At 30.2% G+C, this 15460-nt stretch overlaps 1 pseudogene; it reads right to left on the reverse strand.

Annotated features, from left to right (window-relative positions):
- Positions 1 to 514: 514 nt before the first annotated feature.
- On the reverse strand, positions 515 to 6289 carry LOC137930353 (cytochrome P450 18a1-like; annotated as a pseudogene).
- Positions 6290 to 15460: the final 9171 nt, after the last annotated feature.

The following is a 15460-nucleotide window of genomic DNA, read 5'->3' on the forward strand; positions in this document are numbered from 1 at the left end:
TTAACAGACTTACTTAAACTTATATTTTAGTGAAAACGAGAATAAAGGGACAAGCAGGATGGGTTATTGTTACGTGGCCCTGCAAACTTGGCAAGGTATCACCCTCCCCTAGAGCAAAATTGTAATTATTCATTATATTGGTGAAAAATAAAAACATTTCGATTCTCGCTAAATGAATCCCCAAACAAATTCGACGTCCAACCCCAAATGGTATGAAGTAGTCCGGAAGGTAAAGTTTGTCATCTTTAAGAAACCTTTCAGGTATGAATTTTTCGGGTTCTGCAAAAAGTACGGGGTCCATATTGATTTTGTTGATTAGTGGTACAATATGCAAGCCGGCGGGTATTAAGTAGCTATTTATTTCCCAATCCCTCTGAAAATATAATATATATAAAAAGTAAATTATTTTTTAATAAATTATTTGTAACTATACAAAGATAATAGCAAAAAACTTTACAGCTTTTACACCTTTTTTCAACCATTCTGTACAAAGTCTTTAATGGAATACGGCAGGTCAATAACTACAATCAGTATAAATGCATGATTTAACATCATTATCCTCATTATCACCATCATCATCATATCAGCCGGTTGACGCTCTCTTCAAGGCAAAAGACCTACTCCAAGATCGCAACAATCTTGCTCTTTTTACAATAGGAATTAGTTAAACCCTCAAAAGAATATTATCACCCATGAACGCGGTTCTGAATTAAAGTTCCTATATAAACATCGTGACGAAACGTATATTGTCATGAATTACTGTAAAGGCTTTTAATTTTTTACCCTACTAGAAGAAGTTCCATGTTTAGCACCCACGCTTCAATATCGCCATGCAAATTACCTAAAGAATGCAATAGTAATAATAATTATTAATACTATCTGATTATGCACGTCACGTTCGTTGCAATATTCGATATTATCTATCAAATTGAATACGTTCCTAATGCCCGCTCCATAACAAATGACCACGATAAAAGTAACACATATAATATTATATTTTACGAAAGGGTTTATTATATATTAAGAAGCAAAGCTTTAAAGACGTAGTTTCTGTGACTGCACGTAACAAACTTCTTAATATTCAATCGTGCCAAACTCCGCTCCTGTTTTTTCTATATACTTGTACTGCTTGCATTTTGTGTTTTGCTTGTAACTGGCTGTGTAACCTTATTGTAAACGAGTGTGTCTGTTACGTATTATTATCGTCAAATTGTAACTACAGTCATTATCATTATCACTGCTGACCCCTTAGCTGGACATGACTGGATACTGCTTTGCCATAAATTTCCAAAAAGATCGTTAAGAAACGGCTTGCAGCCAACGTTTTCTGATGCCTTTCAGAACCTTATTTTCTAGACTATGTTGGTTACTTTAATTCACTTATAGATTTCCTCATTCCTAATTAATTATCACAAAGAAATCCAGAATACGTTCCGTTAAATAAAAAAATAGTTTACTAACCAGAGTGAACTGTGATTCGATTTATAAAAAATACAAAACTGACCAGATAGAAAGGCAGATGTTCTCCATGTGCATAGAAACGTAAAGTCTCATTCCCGTTGCAAATCTCTCATGAATATCATGAACTCCTCGTTGCCTTCATCGAAACGGTAGCTCATTGTCAACAAACAGATGACGTTATGCAAGTACCTGCCAAGAGCTATCACGGGATCGACTGGCTCCTCTCCTTGTTTTTCAAGGATCTTTAATAAATCCATTATCTCTCCCTGGAAATGTTTTTAGCGGACTATTTAAACATTACTAGAAAAGTAATATCGACTACCTTTCGTTCTTTGTAATTTAAATGATAATGCTTGAAACATTACATTCTCAACGTCAAGACTTAACTCTAAACATAATAAAGATTTTAAAAAATTACAACAAGAATAAAAAAAACCTGAAAATTTCGACTCTATAATCGGTTGGTGCAAAATGTGTTCTGTCGTTAAAACATAAGATTTATTAAATGACATATTACAGTTTTTAAACTATTATACCTATACCGTATTTAATTCTATAACATTCATACAGGTTGATTGGTTATAGGTGTGAAAGTATTAATGGAGTGAATTGCGAAATTATTTGAACGAATAACTGTCAAATTGTGTGGTACATCATATCCAAAAAACAATACACCCAAAAATGATTAATAACGTAATGATAATATAGCAAGAAAAAACCCTTTTAATTCGGATTGTTTGGATTGATTGGATGTTTGGAAATAGTCGAAAAACTTTAAAGCATTTTGATGACAAATAAACTATTTACTCACCTCCATAAATATTTTACATCTATAACCAATAACCCTATATATTTTTTGCCAAAAGCTTAATTATTTGTGTACTTTTAAAAAAGATTCAGCAAAAATTTAAACTAAAATCATTTATTAAAAAATGTAAAATATAGACAGGCGAATCAAGAAATGCACATTGTCAAAACAGTTTATATTAACACAGACTTGACTTTCAGCCATAACCTACTAATATCTTCGCTTCACTTTATATTCTTTGCCGTATTCCACATACCCTTGATCAAATACGATTACTAAATTATTTTAATTAATGCATTTAACACATAGATTAAATTATTTAATGCGATTCGAAAATAATTTGTAAAACAATCAATGTTATTTAACAGAATATGAATCAGTATTTCTGAAAACAAGAATTATAATTGTAACGTAATTGAGATTAAACCCAAAAATAAGTTAATAAGAATTATATTTCAATATCATTTTTCTAAAACTCTTAGCACAATGCTGCCAATAACTATAATAACGAAGATATGTTTACATTTATGAATTTAAATATTAATAACCTATTTACCAGTTAACCCAGATTGCCTGCTGGATTATTCAATTGTGTCTCATGACCAATAGTTACTCACCATCTATTTTTCGATTACGGCAATATTTTCATTATTATTATTATTTATTACTATAGTACTATTCCATACATAAAAGGTAGCACAAAAGTAATTGCATAATGTGAACGTGCTTTAATTTTTACAAATGTATTGTGAATTAATTGTCAACAAGCAAAGAATAAACCAACCTATATGTCTACATCAGAAATGTCCGAGCACAGTGACATTTGGCGTCATTTGTAAAAATTAATACACATTCACATTATGACATTACTTTGCATCACCTATTATTATTGTACTTACATTTAGTATTCTAAACAAAATAAAGGCTTATTTAACGTATTATGAAGATTAATATAAAACTACGTAATTAAAATAATTATTGAGGTAAGCAGTGGCAAAATATAGACCAAATTTAATTTATTGATAAAGTAATTTTATCGATACATAAATCCGTTAGGTCCATTATGTTTATAAAAAAATTTACACAGAGGAAATCATCAAAACAAAACTTTAACCGAAACTCGATTTTTTAGTATCGAGTACGAGTATGTTATCCTCTTAGCTATGCACACCTTAAGGCTGGAATATCGAAAATTCCATCTTACATTCCTCAATCAAACTTCTTCGGCTTCTCATGAAATTTTTCCCGGTTTAATACACGGCGTCAATCAACTGTACATATTTGGTTTACATAATTGTTTTCCAAGAAATAATTTACATTAACTTATTGACGCGACGCAGGTGGTCCATCTTGTTTTAGAGTATATATTTGTACTAACAGCGACGAATTATGAATTTGTTTTATTCTTTTTATCTACATTAATGCAAGAAGAGCCTTCTTTAATAGAAACTGCAATGAAATCGAGCTCCCCCTTTATAAACTTTTTTTTACTTAAAATAGGAGGTTATAAAGGTTTCAAGCGAGTCCGGAAGGGAGAAAGTGTCGGCTTACTCATTTGATTTTTTTATTAACACTTTCATTGATATCTTTAATACAGCCGCTGACAAATACATTTCAAAGCATTATTATGACTCAATAACCCAAAAATTTATGGAGTTTATGTTAAATTTATATCATAGTATTTCGCAAACATTACATAGTAAATAGTTTATTAACCAAACGTTTTTTTGTTATTGTACTTAACCAATGTCATGATCGGCGCTGTTGGAAATTTTTGATGTAAAATATATATTTTTTTTATTATTTAATATATTTTATTATTGAAGTGTAATTTGGAATGCATTCTTTTAAATAAGTATATTTCATCAATATTGTAAAGAATCAGGGATATCAGTATTTTTGCCTCCGCGCTCTTAGGAGAAATCCAAAATAGAGCTTAAGAAAACCTTTCTCATCCTATCGGGTTGACATATTCAATTTGAGATCCCTATGAAACAATAATAATGCAGGTTTCAAATGTGTCAACCCAAATAAAATATATGAGTCACTTGATTAAGGTCATAGGAGGCCAAGTTGAAGATTGTCTGAGCCATTTTTCATATTTTGTAATTTTTCGAAAGCCGTTAATTAATACGTTTTTCAAATGTATGCAAAAAGGTATTAAATGCAGAAATTATTTTGACACCATATTAATAAAAATATAATATAATACTATTGTCTAAAATAATAAAAATTAATTTATTTTTTAGTTTTTTACTCTTGATAACTCTTATAAATTTTATTAGAAATTGGTGACAGTGCTTCTCGCTAATTCTTTCAGATGCTAGTTAGTTAATATTGATCCGTGTTTATATTTAACGGTAATTATTTTTTAAACTATATTTTTTATTTTTATATTATTTTTAACGGCATAAAAACGAAAAGCTAACACAGATATAATTATCAATAGCCACAAATATCCTCAACGAGCCGCACGTGGCTCGCCCCTGATATAGGGATATGTATTATCAATGTACTCTCAAAAATTGACATTAGGTTTTTTTTTAGTTACAATGTAAGGTACAACACGTAAACCATATCCGCTATTTTTTATTACAAATTAGTTATTACTACACTGTTTTTTAAAAACGTTTTTCTATCAATTTAAGGGAACGTTAATTCATGTTATATTGAAGAATAAAATAACATAAATTGATAGTGCTAAATGAGAAACATGAATCTATTTAATAAATATAATCTATCTATATTAACCTAAATATTATTGAGAATCGGGCGGTGCACTTTATTGCACGACTACGACTTTATGTGTGGAAGTAGCTATATATTGGTCCTCTTACTAAATATTATTTTTGACTACCGCCTCGAATTTGAATTCAGAAATACACAATTTTTGCAGAAATACACTTATAAAAGTTAATATTGCGTAAGTTTATGATGAAAAAGTGATCACGACATTTGCTTAACGTGGGTATATACAGAAGATTATTACGCGAAAAAAAATATTTCAGGGTAAGTTAAGTTCAAACTTACCATAACAATCTGCTCCAAGCGCTGATGTTTCCACAGACTTATTCCGAGAGCTCGGAACTTGTCGTGAAGAAAATAACGCTGACGTCTCCAAAGTATATTCTCACTCAACACGATACCTGTATAAAGAAATATGTTGTTTTATATTAAACTATTTGTTCCTTAACACGCAAAGACATCATTGACAGTTTTACTAACCTAGTCCACCCAATAAACTGTTCAATGGGGTTTGCGGACGGCCTGTAGAATCAAAACGATTGAACAGTTCCTTCAATGCAGATCCAATGCAAACGACCAGGTGTAAGCCGAGTATTACTGACGTTAGATCGCCGTATTTACAGTTAAGGTTTAAATAAAATTCGTGAGGAGATCCTCCAGTCATCCCTGGTAGACGTCCAAGTATTGGTAAACCCAGTGGACCTAACCCACAAAACAAAAACAAATCTCATATTAGCTATGAAAATTAAATAAAATAGTTAATAATTACTTATCCGGTGGCAGCCTAAAGTAATACTCGATTTTCATTTGCTTAAACCAAATCACGAGATATGTAAACAATAAGTATAAAGTTAATCTAATTAATCCGCTGAAAACATATTCTGCATTAAAATGAGAAAAAAAATCGTATATTTCCCAAAACATCGTTCATTGCACGTGCCGATTCTTAGAAGTGTTAAGAACTGCTACCCCCGAAATTTAATAAAAAATATAATTGGTAAACATTGCCATACTACTACTAGAATTCGTGTGGGTGCAATAAGTAACTAATTGCCTTTGATAATTGCATTTATTTTATTAATATTATACTTGAGCAAAGCAGGACAAAAATGTGCCATCGATTGTGCCGATGTTTAGCGTTGAACTTATAAAGAACTCACAAAAGAAACGTATGATCTTATCGCATAGGTTCAGAGATAATTATTGAAATCCGCTGCACCGCTCACCTTTAGTTTTTATTGCACTAACTACATTGAAGTTCAGTGACTGATGCATTCGTTGATTATAGCATTGAGATGCAATTTCAAACTATGTTAAGTTCTTTAACCTTTAGCAACAGTTTACTACACCTTTTTATACAAAAATATTCAAAATTATGTTATAAAAATAATATTATTGACAGTTTTAAAAATGAAATGAATACTTGAAATATTAATATTTTCACTGTATTATTAATAAACGTTTATAATAATACCGTGTTTCAAGTCATCTACTACTATTTATTTTATAAATCATAATAAATGTATCACAAAAGGAATTTTAAATTTAATCTATATATAATTTGTGTAAGTAACAGTATTTAATCACAGCATGTGTTATATTTAATACAGTATTACGAGGATTTAAATATAAGAGCAAAAATAGATTTCTACAAGCAAAGAATGCTAACTTAAAATCTAAATAAATCAAACCAAAATATTTAAAAAGTAATTTGAAAACTTTATCACCTGTTAAACGCATATCCACGTGTAATATATGTCATAAACTCTAGTAAGGGACATTGACCGTGAAGGTCGAGTCATCCTCTATCAAGGACTTGCATAAGCATCAATCATAATTCAATAATAGTTACTTATCAGAACGCCAGCTAAGGTTCCGGGTTCACCGTGCTCGCAAGGCCGTTCGTTCAAACGCGATTCAATGCCATCATTTGTTTATTTCTAATAGACAAAACTCTACAAGAACATGTTTACTTATAGTGATTACGTAATAGCTTAAAACAGTATATATTGTTTGAAGTAATCTAAGAAATATTTTCCAATACTGTATAAATAAGATTGAATATCTCTTGAATCTATTAATGCATCAAAACTAGTCACGGTATATCAGTTTCTTGCACACCGAACACGTGCCAATGTTGTAGTAATGCGTATTATCTAATATCACCTCTAACAGCATTAGAAAAAGGTATATAATTCTACTAATAACATAGACGGTACTTAGATATCGTAAAGCAATTCTGTGTAGGTACAACAGAAATTTTACTACTGTTGTAATTAACCTATCGGTCAACGAACTTTCTACTACACACTGCATAATGCAACCAGGAGTAATGAATTAATAAATTTAAATTGATATGTCATATTACTTTTAAATATTTACTATTTATTAAGTTATTTGTCATGTTGAACGATTAAAATAAAATTTAATCATTAAAATTATTATTCTTCAACGAATAGTCTTTCACACCGTAAATTGATCTAGTTTCATATGAGATTTATTAAGTATGCCTGCTTGATTAGCTATCGGTGTGTCAATAAAATGAAGAAAATTGATTTAATCAAAATTTTTATTTATATCACCTTTAGTTCATATTAAAAACAAATCTATGAAATTTATGCTTAATTTGTTATATCGACATACATCCCAATTCATACTTTATACTTAACAAATAAATTTTAATATTTTAGCTGTCTTATATACAGATATATTAAAAGATAAAATGATTTCGAACTAGAACTAATTTAGCCGTTTCTGAGAATGCTTTTATTTAAAATTATTTAAAATAAACCAATGTAGGGCGTTAGTCTTTGCTGTCTAGGCTCTACCGAGGACTTATTCTACCTGTGTCTTTACTGTGTACTCGTTCAATGTAATGTAAGAAATGGTAATCCAGCAGTAGAGAATAAAGACTTGCAATCGAAGGTCGCGGTTTATTTTCCGGGATACAATTTTATATATTTCCATATAAACTTATATAAACAAGTTTCTAGAGGTTGGTCATTATCGCCAATCCGCAATCTTTGGGATAGGTCTATGCGTTGCAGTGGGCGTCTATGGGCTGAAACAACGATGACGATGACTTTTAATGTATGTTTGATTGAATGAATTGATGAATGATTTTAATATCTTAATCTATATTACTGAAGAAACAAGTGTTTTGTATTTTATTCTCGAGTTGCTCAGCGTTTTAAAGCTCAAGTCTTACTTCCCATGACTGTTACTTATTTTGATTATTACATTGGTCGAAATTGTCAAAAAATTGGGTAGGGAAGTAAAGGTAGGTGGACATTAAAGGTGGGTGGTGTAATACAGTAGTCAAACTTAAACACCGGCGAGATCTGATATCAAAATATAATTGAAAGAAAAGTTTGAAACATGGTGTAAAATTGCCTGTAGTATTAATATTTTTGTTTTTTAATTTTTGTATGCTAAAAATCTATTTAAAAGACAAAAAGTCCACATATTTTTCTATCAAACAATGTGCTCACGTGCGTAATGTATTTTAAAAAGTATAAGATGTAGGACAATTCAACTCAATTCATTTTAACGAAGATACATCGTAACTGTGTCATGATTCTAATGTGATATGCAATCTATTGATAAAACGTTGAACGGTCGTCGACCTCTCAATTCAATCTGCATCACAATGCAAGTATAAATAAATATAAAATTAAAATTTACAAACTTTTACGTCCTTTAAGCATAGCCAAAAAACGAAAACGTGATATACTTGAATTAAAATCGGTGTTAAGATTTTCTCTTTTTAAGTGCCACTAATAAGTCAGTGTGTCGTAATTTGTGAAACATTTTCACATTAAAGTATTTAATGACGCAAGAAGCGTATAAATTATTAGCCAAGCATGAATAACTAGCTTGATTTTACTAATTTTGACAATATTTTAAAAGTCAAATAATTTTTTAAATCTTGTTTTTTTTTTAAAAAGAGACAAAAGTTATTACAGATTACAAATGAGCGTTGCACCAAATTAAGCATTAGTCTCATCTGCTAAGACGCTTACTCTAAATAATATTAATAATCTCTTTAAGTTAAAATATTAACATTAATTATATCTAGTGAGACATACCAAATACAATACCATAAAATTTTTTCTCAATTCTGTATTAAACTAAACATATATTATTCAATGTCACTATTCAACTCGTTCATTCGAATCCGCACGTAATTCTTTGCGATTATTTAAAAATTAAAGTGGAAAATAGCCGTCTTTTTCCTTTCCTAACTAAGGTAGTAAAAACTATATGTAGTTAGACGTTTACGACGTATAGATACATAGGTATATATTTATATATAGTAAACCCTACAGGGTTTGTCTGATTATTCACTTTGTTACTTACAGTTTGTTATCAATAAAAAAGGTATATATTTAATATATTCTCTGAGGATCCAGTTTATTCATTAATTTACTGACCATAGTATAATAATATACGTAGATGTAACCTTAAGGTTGGTAGGTCCGGTAAATTTGCAACTGCGTGCATCAATCCTAGGTTGCAGCGCATCAGATTATCATCGATATCTTTACTCGATTATATCTCCTTACCTAAACGAGAAACTTTACTGTTTGATTTTATTTTACTTTGTTCGCGACCGTATGAAAATTCTGTCGCGTTTTAACCATTTCCTGAAAGTCGTAAAAAATATTTGTTGAGGTATATCGGTTAAAATTAATATACTTATATGTCGCGTGGTGAGTTTGAAAGTCGTTATCATCATCGTCGTCGTCGTCATCGTCGTCGTCGTCGTCATCATCGTCATGTCAGACGATAGACACGCACCCTATAAATCAATAGCCCTCTTCCAAAGAATGTCAGGAAAAAAGATCGAAAATACGTGGTCATATAAATTTAAACAATTTTTATAAACTAAAATACGCCTCAAAAATTTTATTCGCAATAATTGCATCTAATTTATTTTCAATTTGATCAGCTCTATATTTAGCGAGTTCGTAGCTACAGTAGGTGCCGTCAATCAGCCAGAGAACGTCTGCCTCGGCAATCACACCCACTGCCAATAAACAAATTCGGTCATTCGAATTGGCGCTATCTGTACAACCACATTCATTTCACATTTCACTTTCGTCGAGTCGGTCCAAGAACCACAGCAAACGGTCCCGGTGTCGTTGACCCCACGTCCTCGCGGCCGCGTGCCGATTAGATAATTTCCGCGCTGCGTTGTCAAAATACTCATGACCCAATGGTACAGTGAATACGTAGGGTCAATGAACTCGCAGCGGTCGCGCAAATACCGACGTGATCAGCGTATTCACATAAAATTTCAATGCGAAAAAAAAACGCTATTGGTTGAGAATACCGTAATCTTTATTCTATATCTTAAAGATATATGTTATAGAAAATAGGCTACGTATTAATTTTAATTGCTTAATTATTTCGAAAAAGATATACGAGAAGATAATTCTATCAATTTTTGTAATCAATTGTTATGCCATGCTTTCAAAGATTGTAGAAGGAGCGTTTGCTTTGGTAGCGCAGCCATTAATTATCAATTATCGATGTTCACGTCGGAAATGCATTTTTTGGAAAATTTGTTAATATTTTTTACATTGTTCTTTAATAGATTAACTACAAAGTACTGTTTTTTCCTATAGTTTTTTAATTAAATATAATTGTTAACATAAATCATCATTATCAATTCATAATGTCAAATAAATCGAAACAAGTCACAACAAAACCCCAACTTTAATTGCTAGATGAATTTTATTATTTCTTTACACAGTTTAAATATTACAAATACAATATTACAGTCACAATGACAATTATAGGTCCTCTTTGGTTTATACATTTATTTATAATTATGAAATATTAATAACCTGTGATTCCGTTAGCTTATTATAGTGGTCGTTTAGTAACTTAATCTTCTTAAAACCTGACGTCGATTTCATCAACAGTACAGATAAAATTTTAATAACAAATGTCTAAACTAGTTGAAATACGTAAATATGTCATAGTGATAAATTGCGATTGCGATTATAAAAATAGTACTACTACATAATACAGTTTTTTCTTTTCTTCTTCTTACGGATTGAGTATTATTTTCATAGTTTCATTTTGTTAAAATTTAATTAAAACCGTTTGTTTAGTTATAACAAAAGATACTTCATTTATTTGTACTTAGCTGTTTATCATTTAAATACATAGATAAAATCGGACAAGCGTATAGATAAGTAGATGCATAAGTATTCTTGTCCTAAGGCACTGAGTCTTTAGTGGCACTTAACATCTGCCCATTAGATCATTCGCCGAGGTTCAGTAACACAATGCGACGTTCCAAATGCCGCCTGTCGAACGATGTATGGATATACTAACAGACATATATTGATATATCAATGGTGCATTGTAGCTTATGCGAATCCTAATCACTTGTTGATAAGAAGTTCATACATTACATTGACGTCATAGTGTTACTTTAAATTTTCCGCCTCTATTCTAAACTGATGTATATATAAAGGCGATAAGGAAAATTAAACCTATTCTAATATGAACGATGATATACTTGCTTGGAATTCAGAACAACATATTTTTATTTATTTATAGAGGGTGATTAGACATAGGTTTAATCTTTGAAAGGATGAATGTAAGCCGCACATTTTTACTGTCTAATGTATATCTATCCAAACAAACAAAAATTTAGAATTTCAGGGATAATTACTTAAAGCAAATTTTACATAGCAAGAATTTATAAGCCTCTCGCATTCCAATACAAAAATATTAATTATATATGTATTTTAGAGTGACCACTTTGTACAAGGTGATTGAAAATAGGTGTTAAAAATGTAAAGCTTTTAGGTGACAAATGAGGTTTACAACCCATTTAAACATTTAAACTTGTAACTAGACTCTGAGATTATTATCACAGACAAAATGTAGCTAAATTAAATTACTCCATTAATTGTTTTTATTTAAATTCTATTACATACGTTAAAATCGTTCGTTGACATAAGTAAATGGTTTTAACGATGAAGTATACACTAAAAATTACAGCATTTTTATTTCAGACGCCGCGATTTATTCTGCACCTGCCCCTGAGAATCAACCTAAAGAATTTAGAACACATAAAACTATTAAAGAATTGTTGTCAGTAATTTAATAATCTTTTGGGTAGTTAAGGGGATTTTATTAATTCTGATTGGTTTATTTATGTCATTACTAGTCAGATCAACACTAGCTATTAATTATTTTTAAAAAATATATTTTTCTTTATACCATTAAATGAAAAGGTGTCCATATGTGTATAAGAAACATATACTGCCTACAAGGACGATGTAATGTCCAGACTTTTTGTAGGAATATAGGATAACATACACGCCTTTATATGCGCTTGACATCAGAAACGTTCAAGGCTACTATTTTAAATCTAGTTAACCAGTAATTTTCTAGCTATGACGCTCTTTAAGCTAAATCACAAAAAATAGCCGCTTAAATATCTTTTGCAAAAGAGACCAATAATTTTTATTTCTTTACTAATTTATCACTTTATTAAAACAAAAGTTAAGGTTAACCTATAATTTAAGCATTAGCTGTAATTTAATTGTATTTAAAATATGATTTTTCTCTAGAATTAAAATAAGATTTTTTAAAATAACGTATAGATCAACACTATAAAATTATTAAAATAATTATATTTGTAAGATTTGAAAATAAAAATCGCGAATGATTATTGATACATATAATTGATTTGCTAACCATATTATTTCATTTAAGATCTAGAGTTAGTGATACTTAATACGGTTTATTTTTTATGTAAAAAAAATGTTGATATATTTACATATACATACACATAGATGTGAAACGCTTAAATACAATAACCCGGATAAAATCTTTAAAAGTTCTTTATATCACATCACGTGTCGTCATTTTCGCAAATAAAATATTTTTGACATTTAGTTATCGTGTAAATAAATCATTAGTGGATATCACAATATTTGAATATGCATACTGTATTAGGCGGTGAACGCTCGCGCCTGCGAGCGAGGCCGGACGATCACCTCCCTTATGTAACAAGCCACTAACTACCTACCACTAAGTGCATCGCCCACGAACATTGTTAATAGATAAAAACCACTCTTCGCCACAGTTTTCCATCTTTCAAACTCCGCTCTTGCAATTTAAGTATTAATTTATTTTGACATAAAAATGGGATTGGTGCCTAAAATCTCGATGGGATTAGGTGTGAGAAACATACTTATTATTCTTTGGTTGTAGACCTGTGTCAGTACGTTCATTAGGTTCTTTATGCGATGTACGGAGAATATAAACGAGTGCTTATCACTGTGTGTGTTCTCGTAATGTTATGTAACATCCGTATTGTTTCTACTATTCATTTATTACTTGTTTACATTACGCTGCAATAGTTACATATATACTCTGGCGTTTGCTGGCGGTTTTATGAGGGTAGAATTTTCTCTTTTTTGTCATATATTCAGAATGAATATCAAAATTTTATCACTTTTTTTAGTTAAAATGATTTAGTATATAATAATATAATAAATATATATATACGAGTACATATATATATAGGCTTGAAGACCTCGCGTACGAATTTTCTCAGTTGGAAATAGGCAAAAAGCGCGAATCTTGTGCTGGGTAAAACTGGCATTATATTCAGACGGTCAATTCTCAAATGAGAACTGTAATAATGATGACTTTCTTTAATCGTTTTAATCATATGTTTTAATTTTATATATACGAGATTCCCATCCATATACCGACTGATTTAAGATATCTTCCGAACCAAATAGTCTTGAAATTTGGTAGGAATATTCCTAGTCGAGTAAATGTCAGCTAGAATGGGTTCTATGATATTTCACTCCCAAAGGGGTTGAGGAGGCGTTTATTAAAAATGTATGTTTTTTAAAAATGTAAATATTAAAAATGTAAATGTATATTTAAAAATAAACTACAGTTTTCTTTATATACTCTGTGATCAAAAAGTAAGGTGAAATTGTCATTAAAAACGACAAGGGCCACGGCCATAAATTGGTGCGTGAAAATCATCGATTGATAGACTTGCTGATAGTATTGGAATATCATTTGGCTCAGTTCAAACCATTTTGAAGGATATTTTGTTTCAAACGCGTCGTCTCAATCTGTCGATGTCAAACTTTGGTTCTTCAAGACTTTTTTCACAACAAAACTCGTATATCTAATAACTAATATCATTTCGTAACCTCCGTATTCGTCTGATTCGGTGAGACTTCTGGCAATTCAGCAAATTGTAAAGGCCAATGCGGGGACGTTGTTTTGAAACAATTGAAGAGATTAAAACCAACTCGAAGGTCTTGAAGGTTGTATCAGAAAAAAAAATATTCCGACTGTTTCGAGGATGGGAAAAAGAGTTGGCAAAAATGCGTTTTATCGAACGGAGATCACTTTTAAAAGGCTTAATTGATTTGGAAGAATAAATAAAGAATTTACATTTTATTGAGAAAATCACCTTACTTTTTGATCACAGCATTAAGTATAAAACTAGACCAACACTTTTTATTTTGTAATAATTATAATTTATATTGCTAGGGTGATTTGGTTACGTTTTTTATCTTGCTTTTACTGAGCGAAGACAATTAGGAGAGTGATTACCGCTATTTAATACAGTTTTTTTTCCCAGCTATCATATTTTATTTGACATATTAAAATTAGCATAAATGGATTTTATGAAATTACGCTCAAAACAGACTGTGCGAGCCATGCCAAGCGAGCGCTGGGCAGACAATTTGAAATAAAAATTCGCAGCAAGTTGTATTAACTTACGTATATTTTTAAGCAATATTTCTTGAAAATATAAAATTTTTAATTACATATTTTTTGTTACTTCTTAAGGGATTACGTTTATAAATATGTTCACTGCTATTCAACAGATTTTTAACATCGAAAATATAAAATATATAACACATACTTATATTAAAAACTTATAAAAAATAATTAACTATTAGGAACAAAATTGGTTTGGGCTAATTTATAATAATAATTAAAATTATTCCAATTTAATATAGATAAAGAATATTAAATTAAAGAAATCCATCGACACTCATAAACAGGCTAATATCTTATTACTTCCACAGCGTCTTCAAAATAAAACATTTTATATTTTTATAAGCGTATATTTATGGCACAAGTTTACAAAATCTTAAACAAAACTATAAAATACATATGCAATAGACAAATGTTTAATCACAAACAGATCTTAATACATTTATTTCGTATTCACATACATTCTTATACAGGATGATTGATTAAAGGTGTAAAAGTTTTAAAAGGGCGAATGTATGGCTCATTTGTCAGCAAGAAACCTTTACAGCTTTTACACCTATTTCCAATCACCTTGTATGTAGTGGATACTTCTAAATATTTTACATAATTTTTTTTCTTCTGGAATGCGACAGATCAATAACTTCTGACAGTATAAAG

This window comes from Battus philenor, unplaced genomic scaffold (assembly GCF_028537555.1).
Source record: "Battus philenor isolate CCGP_79_NKW_IND1 unplaced genomic scaffold, ilBatPhil1.0.hap1 SCAF_6, whole genome shotgun sequence".
NCBI lineage: Eukaryota > Metazoa > Arthropoda > Insecta > Lepidoptera > Papilionidae > Battus > Battus philenor.